Raw genomic sequence first — 8,204 nt, 5'->3', positions numbered from 1 at the left:
AAACTTTTACATTGATGTGATATCGTATCAAAACGTTCGTGTTAATCTTTGAGTAAACATCAAAGTTAGTGAAACGATTTCACCGAGCCATAAAATTTGATGCCTTATTTCAAATGATGGGCTTAAATTTTCACACCGTATTGCTTTTAACTCAGCAAATAAAATATTTTGATGATGATATATACACATCAATTATGCGCGCCAACGTTATCTCTCAACCCCTTCTACTGATATGTATATGTGTATGAGACACTCTTCCTGTATGCACAAATACAAGCATATTCGCACGCTTGCGCTTACTCGCACTTCCGCAGGCACACAACGCACTCAGATGTATATGACGCCATTCATATATATATATATATATATATATATATATATATATATATATATATATATATAATGTTATTACACATAGATCGACATAAATTTGAATACACTCACACATACGTGAATGTGCTTACTGATACATCAATCTATCTGCCTGTGTGTGTGTACCTGTGCGTGTGTGTATGTGTGTGTGTGTCTGGAAATCCGATGAGAATGGAATAAAGGATTATATTCTGAACTTGATTAGCTTACAGTTGTTTCTGTTACAAAATGCAGTGGTGTCATACTTGAGTGCCTGAGTAGCACCTTATAACTTCATCGGTGCTTTGGATATGAAGCATATGCACATTGAATTCTACACCAGGTTACTAGTCTCGCAATGCGTAAGCTGTATACGTATATATATATATATATATGAGCATACATACTCACATATATAATTACACGTATACACCTATATGTGTATAGGCGTTTCTTTTTGCATATACCTTAGTTATGTCTTTCAGCCAAAAGAGCCTTAACAAATATACAACAGATACCTATTATTTCATTGCATTTGCTTATATTCTCATCACTGTGCTTGTTCAACACGCGCAAAGTTTTATCGTCATACGTTCTATTCTCTCCATATTTTCCCTCTCTCCATTTGTTTTCTCTCCTCGTCCCTTTCTGTAGGCTTGAAACATCAGAGTTCTTTTTCTTTTTCCTCGGCGTCAAACTAATACATTCTGTTTGTTATCCCTTACCTGTTTCTCTTTTGTCCGTTGGTTTCTGTATCGTTGTGAAGCATGTGTGCGTGTGTGTGTGCGTGTGTACCTGTGTGTGTGTTTGTGTGTGTGCGTGTGTGTGTGAGAGCGTGTGTATGTGCGTGTGTGTGCGCGCGCGTGTGTGTGTAGCTATGTATCTATGTAAAGATATATAAATGTGAACAATTCTATGTACTATGCCGGATACATTTGGTGTTCGTCTGGTATGTTGATATTTTGTTCATTTTTGTGTGTCTTGATTATGGATGCACTGATGAGTAAAAAGTTCATTTTGTGCACTAATTATGAAATCATATGATCTGCAGCTGAATTGGTTTTTAAAAGGTTCGCTTCGAGAGTTGCATTCCCTCGCGTTTGGTACAATGTGTTTATTATGGTAGTTTTGACTGAAAGAGTCCCTCCTAGCGTGAGATATTTATGTATAGTAATCCCCTTAATATATATACACACACACACACACATATATATATGTGTGTGTGTGTGTATGGACATATATATATATATATATATATATATATATATATATATATATATATATATATATATATATATATATATACATATGTATTACTATTTATCCATCTACCTATATCTAAATATATATATGTATGCATGTATATACCCACACCCACAACACACAATGTGATTTCAAAATGTGTTTAACTTATTTCTGTCGTCAGAACAAATGCAATGTGAGCAAAACCTTTTGGATAACACCTGACTCTACATTTCCTGTGCATGCTCGAAAATAGTTGCGTCCGTAGGCCTCATCTGGTCCCTGCTGTTATGCCTGAAGCACACACAAGCAATGCACGGTCGTTAGATTTTCGTTTTCACTGAACAATTGAGTAGGTGTATTGCATCTAGTTTTGCAAAACGTTTGGTGATACTCAAGCTCAAACCGATCACAATATTTAACAAGCCTTCCGGCTTTATGCCATGGGCAAAACTCAGCTCAAAGTGTGGTATGACCGCTTCAAACATGGTCGCACCTCAGTGGGGAGAGAAGCATTCTCAGGCAGGCCATTTACACGCCGAAGCGAGGAGGCAATTGAGAAAGTTCGACAACCACTCATGGTAGACTGTCGGATAAAAATTCAGAAAATTCAACACGATGTGGGAATAGGCACAGGGTCAGTGTTTCTATGTTAATGAAGAATGTATGCATGTGGAGAGAATTGTTGAAATTTGTACCCAAGTTGCTGGCAAAGCAGCAAAAGTAACTTCGAATGGAAATCACTCAGGGCACGCTGGACTGGGCAAATCAAATCTCAGACTTCATAAGACCAACAGAACTGGTGATAAGACAAGGGTTTATTATCTCTGCTCGATGGGCCCAGACATCTTGCATTAAAACCAAAATAGCATGAGCTCGCTCTAGACGTCTCTTAGTCCACTCTAGGTGTAAAAGCTGGGCACTAACAAAATTTTAACGCACGCGCAAGAAGGGCGTCACCTTCTCCCCAAATGATTTTTCTCAACCTGCATCAGTTTTAGAGGGAAGAAGTCGGATATATTTTGAACGCAAGCCGTATACATACATACATACATATATATATATATATATATATATATATATATATATATATATATGTGTTGTGTGTGTGTGTGTGTGTGTGTGTGTGTGTGGTGTGTGTGTATGTGTATGTGTACCTACAGAAACACACTCGTGCGCATAGAAACACACTCACATATATACATATGCATTCAGGCACTTTGACTTCCCAATTCATATCTGAACATCACCTATGTGTCAGTTGAAACGAATATGTCGCTCGGTTTAACACCACCATGTGGAGCATTAAATGCCTTTATCGGAGTCCTGTTGCAAGCATTTATTCCAGTCAGTTCTACCCAGTTGGAATGCTAGCAGCATTGGAAAATACCTTCTTCCTTCCCACTACTCAGTTAATTGTCAGGAACACTGCCTCGCATCCTGGCTAAATATGAAATATAGGGTCATGTGGAAAGATCAATGTTCTCAAGTCCTTACATACAACATGAAGTCAACTAAGCATGAATCAGAGAGAATCTGAATGGAAACTGTTGTATCTATTACTGTGCTATACTCAGCATAAAATAGTCTTCTTTTAACTGCATCAAGATAGCTCACTGATTCTTGATAGTATAACAATTTGCACACACACCAATGCATACATAATTACACACACACTCACATATATATTTACACACAAGCACACACGCAGATTTATTATGTTCTGATACTCGTATTTACGTGAAATGAGAGTAACAGCTTGATGCATGGGGCGAGTAAGACCACAAAAAATTAAATATATTAAATTTTAATATTAAAGCGTTCAAAGGAACAGCCATACCACATCATCCGTTTCACAAGTTAAGAAAGATACACGTTTGTAGATTAGGTAGGAGTCGTTGAGAAATATATTCCAGTCTGCCATCAAAGCAGGTACAAACACCAATAACCCTGCAGCTTGTTTTGAGACGCGTTCGTGGAAAGACTAAGGGTGCGTGTCTCAGGAATTCAAAGTGGATCCACGAGGAGACAACCATACATATGTATCTATACATATTTATGCGTATGTATGTATGCATTTAAGCATATATATATATATATGTGTGTGTGTGTGTGTATGTGTGTGTGTTTAACCGCGTATGTATCGTTGGCGATGTTTTCCTTCCGTCTTCCCTTCTTTGGATCTTTCCTTTTCCTATGATTCTGACGATGACCTCCACTCGAAACGTTAAATCCTCCTTCTTTCTTTCCTTTCCTGAGCATCCAATAACACTATACTTGTTCCACGTCCTCACGTTGTTGTGTTTCTCTTCGTGCTTTCATGTTTGGATAACTATATATATATATATATATATATATATAATATATATATATATGTATACATGCACATAAGTATGTATGTTCATAAATTTTGTATATATATACGTATATAAGCATGCATGTATGTACGTACGTACGTATGTATATACGTATGACTAAATGTCTGTTTTTGTGTGCGTCTGTATATACACATAACATTTACATGGTTAGAGGAGTTAGATTGTAAAGTTAGTTCAATAATTTCGAGTAATATATAATAAAACATATGCAACTGGAGTCTGAAAGTGTTAACGACTTTCGCGAAGACGATTTAAACATTTCATATTAGTCATAGAATAATAATGCCAAACGACATTAAACTTAATATGTAAATAATGGTTAGAATGCGCTGAAAATAAGAAAGCTACTTCTATTTCTTTCGAAGCTCGTTAATAACTGATACAATACTTTGAGGAAACCGTTTGCGTGAGTTCATTTATTATGATGGCAATCATCAAAGGCAATAAGTAGAATTGTCTAAGAAATTTTCTGGAATTGGTTTCAGTTTTAGAGTCGTTGCCAAGGAAGACAACTGAAATACGATATTCTCCTATTCCACAATCCAATTTATTCAATTTATTTAATCTTCTCATATATCCATGAGAAATAATATGAAATAAACGATACTAAAAAAAGTAAAATATAATAAAACAAATACTGGTCCTTTGAAATAATTATTCTGTGAGAAATATTACACTACGTTTGTATACTGAGAGCTTTTGTTTTCTTTTTTCCTTGTATTCAATATATTTTCAGAACATATATCTTTTTCTTTGGTCTACGTTACAAAATATATTACTTTAACTGCTCTCACTATTAATCTGTTTCATTCAGCCATATATGTATGTTTCTGTGTGTGTGTATATATGCATGTATAGTAGGTATTAGAAACCGTATAAATAGGACTTAGTACATAAATTAGAGTGTTAACACAATTTTTTGGTTAAAAATTAAAAAAAAAGCAAATGTTGTCTCCTACCAGATAATTATTATAAAAGAAGTAATCATGTCTTCGTAAAATTTGGCGGGATTAGAAATTTCATTCCCAAATTAACGAATAATGAAAAAGATGCATAGCATACATTCATACACACAGACATACACACGCACATATATATATGTACACGCACACAGACACACGTGTAATGCTTTCTTTGCGATTATTTACTACAAACTACTTCAAATTTGTAGCCACTGGTTATCAGGTATTATACTATATCATTCTTTTCAGATATCTTCTGCGTGATATAGCATGTGATATATTGATTAAACATTTTATGAAACGAAGCATCTTTATAAATGGAAAATAATTGCCGCATGGAAGGAATTCACGGTACGTGTGTTTTTCTTTTGATGTAAATGACGAGAAGATCGAAAAAAAACAAAAAAGAAAAACAAAACAAAAGGGAAGTGGTGTAATAAATCGTAATATTACAGTTTGGCAGTGAAGCAATATGCCTCCTCACACCGAAAAGAGCTTTCCCGCAATTATAACCCTGAATTAGAGGTAATAATATCTTAATACTTTCATTTTCATGCTGGGGATATGTACAAATTTTTCTCAGTTGTCTTTCTTTTGTCTATTCATATTATTTGATATCTTGATGCGTTTTCCGTTCAAAAATTCATTCTCCCTATCTCCGAACTTCATAATTATATTGGTTTCATCGAATACAATCTTATCTCAATAGATGGCAACAACCCCTATTAACAGTAATGCCTTCCATTCGTTAACGTTTCCTTATGTCTCTCTATTGGTAAACTCTTTAAATTATATTCGTGTTGGATCTTTCAATTCACGAACTACAAATATATTTGGAAGGAATTATACTTCTTCTCATTAAAGGTGACGTAAGAAGCTTTTGAGATGAAGCAGGTAATATTTTAATGAATTCTCTCTGTTTCCTTTACAAATCTGTTTGGGGAGATTTTGTGACAAAGTCAGTCATAAATTATGCATTTCTCAAAATATTTCCATTTCGAGTAACAGGAACTCTATTTTCCCTCATTTTACATTGATTTTTCTAGATTTATTGCCATTCGGGAAATGTGTCTTCATTAAAGAGAGGACGATTCTCGCTACATTGGTTTTCCCATCGATGAAATGCGTTGGACGGTACTAAATTACTCTTTCTCGAGTGTTTAAGCCTATTAGTATGGAGTACTTAATATTAACTTTGCAGTGTTTATGTTAATATCACTCGGTCTATTACTCTGATAGCTTCGTCTGAAGATAAAGTGCTTTTTATATTCCTAATTATTTTAGTGCTTAATGATGCTTGCTTTGTTTGATTTTACATTTGATCTCTTGAAGAGCTCGTATGATTTTAGTGTGAAGTTAAGCGTAAAGTCAAAGCCGTCTACGGCCGTTACGTTCGCTTGAATTCTTACAATGAGGTTGAATTTATCGAATGTTATTTTTATTTCTTGCATTTGTTGAATTCAGACCAGCCATAACAAAACCAACTTAAAACTTCAGATTAAAGACGTTCCAACCACGACTATTCCGACTTTTATTCCGAAAATGAATGTCAGTTTACATTAGTTGTATTTTTCCTGTATGTGGTGCAACATTCAATACAAACTTTCACCAACTATTATCATGACTGCTTTTTTTTTAGGCTGTCGTCTGTACCTTTTCAATATTTTCAACAACAATCAACAATTATCGATATATACACCTAGACAAATGCTACCCAACAATCTACAGCCGAATGTGTTGAAGTGAAAAACAACAACTATTACCACGACAATAAATTCACAAACCTCTACGCTTTCAAAAATGCCCATGTGTGATTTTAACTTCTCTTGTACTATGTTCAAATGATCGACATAAAACCATTCTGGTGCTTAATATGATGTAATAAATCAAAATGTTATTATGAGCAAAGGGAAATAATTCAAATAAGAAAATGGCTTGAATTTATACAAATATAGTAATATGAATGTCATATAGTGAATGATGAACGCAAAATATTTAATTAGAGAATTTTTAAAATCTACACGTATTGGTGTAGGAGTGGCTGTGTGGTAAGTAGCTTACTTACCACGCATGCGTGAGTTTTTCTGTCACTTACGAGAATGAACACTGTCAAGACATGCATGGATGCCGTCTTGAATTAAAGAACCGTTGAAGGCGCGACTGCAAGGTAGTCATCTGTCTTTTTAGGGACTAGATGGGGAATTTTAATCCTTTGATATTGTTTTTTTTTCTCGAATAAGAAATCCTTACAGGGTCCTAGACATTTGTCTGCTGCGGTCGCGCCGTTTGTCTTACTTAGTTGTGAGAATTGTTGTTTTGGTGGGCGTGTCTCGATAACAAAATTTGGAAAATTTATGAATTCGTGAAGGAATTTTTGTGTGCTGCGACGGTGAACTGGAGTACCTGTATTCTAGTGGATTACCTGGGAGGCGGAATTGTGTTGCCGTGAATTGAACTGCCTTCCTTCGTCCTTTTTCTCTGTTCTTTTTTGTGTTTTTATTGGACTTTTTATTTGGAATATTTTAGATTTTGGGTTGACCATTTTTCTTTATTTTTCTTTTGCAAGCATGGTAAAGAAACTCCCACTGTATTGGAGTGGCAAATTGTGGCCCCCAAGCAGTAGGAAAAAACTTTGTTGAGAGAACGGTGGTGTTGAGGACTTATTCTAAGTCCCTCGATACCATCACTGTCTTCTCTCAGGCGGATATTGAAAAAGAATTGGCAGAATGTCTGCCAACTCTTAAGTTTATTGCAAGGGGTGTCAAATATGCAACGGTGTGGTTGCTGCTTGACACTCCTGGGGAGGCTCGAGATTTTGTGAGCCAACACTTCGAAGGGAAGAAAATTATGTTTCTCCCCACATAAGGTGGAAGGAAATTGACATGTTTATGGGCTGCCACCCAGAATAGAGCGCGAATGGATAGAAACACTATCCGTCGGGGTCTGGGTGGAAGCAGTGCCAAGCTCTTAAATGTCAAAATTCTTTCTGCGGCTGATTGGGTGGTGTCGAATGCAGTTTTGACCCTGTGGACCGAAACAGTCGATAATCTGGTTTTTACAGATTTTCTGAGGATGGCCGGCTGCAGGTAGCCGGTGATTCTTGAGGGTCGCCGCCCCCCAGGTGCCTGGCCATATAAAGAAAAACTTTCCTCAGGAACAAAGCAAAGTCCTGGGCCAGTTGAATTGTAAATGGACTATTAAATCCAAAAATTGTTTCAATACCACGTTTTGTTATTTTTTGTGTAAAAATAATAATGTTTTAATTTGTAAA

At 35.7% G+C, this 8,204-nt stretch overlaps 1 long non-coding RNA gene across 1 annotated transcript in view; it reads left to right on the top strand.

The window, feature by feature from the left end:
- The window catches only part of LOC118764725, a 9,672-nt gene extending 2,132 nt beyond the window's left edge, over positions 1–7,540 (top strand). Inside the window, exon 3 of the long non-coding RNA XR_005000528.1 lies at positions 7,530–7,540. This is a non-coding gene — a long non-coding RNA (uncharacterized LOC118764725). The remainder of the gene's footprint in view (positions 1–7,529) is intronic.
- Positions 7,541–8,204: the final 664 nt, after the last annotated feature.

Source organism: Octopus sinensis, linkage group LG9, assembly GCF_006345805.1.
Source record: "Octopus sinensis linkage group LG9, ASM634580v1, whole genome shotgun sequence".
Classification (NCBI taxonomy): domain Eukaryota; kingdom Metazoa; phylum Mollusca; class Cephalopoda; order Octopoda; family Octopodidae; genus Octopus; species Octopus sinensis.
Note: the sequence above shows the minus strand (reverse complement) of the source record. Positions and strands in the feature narration are given on the sequence as shown.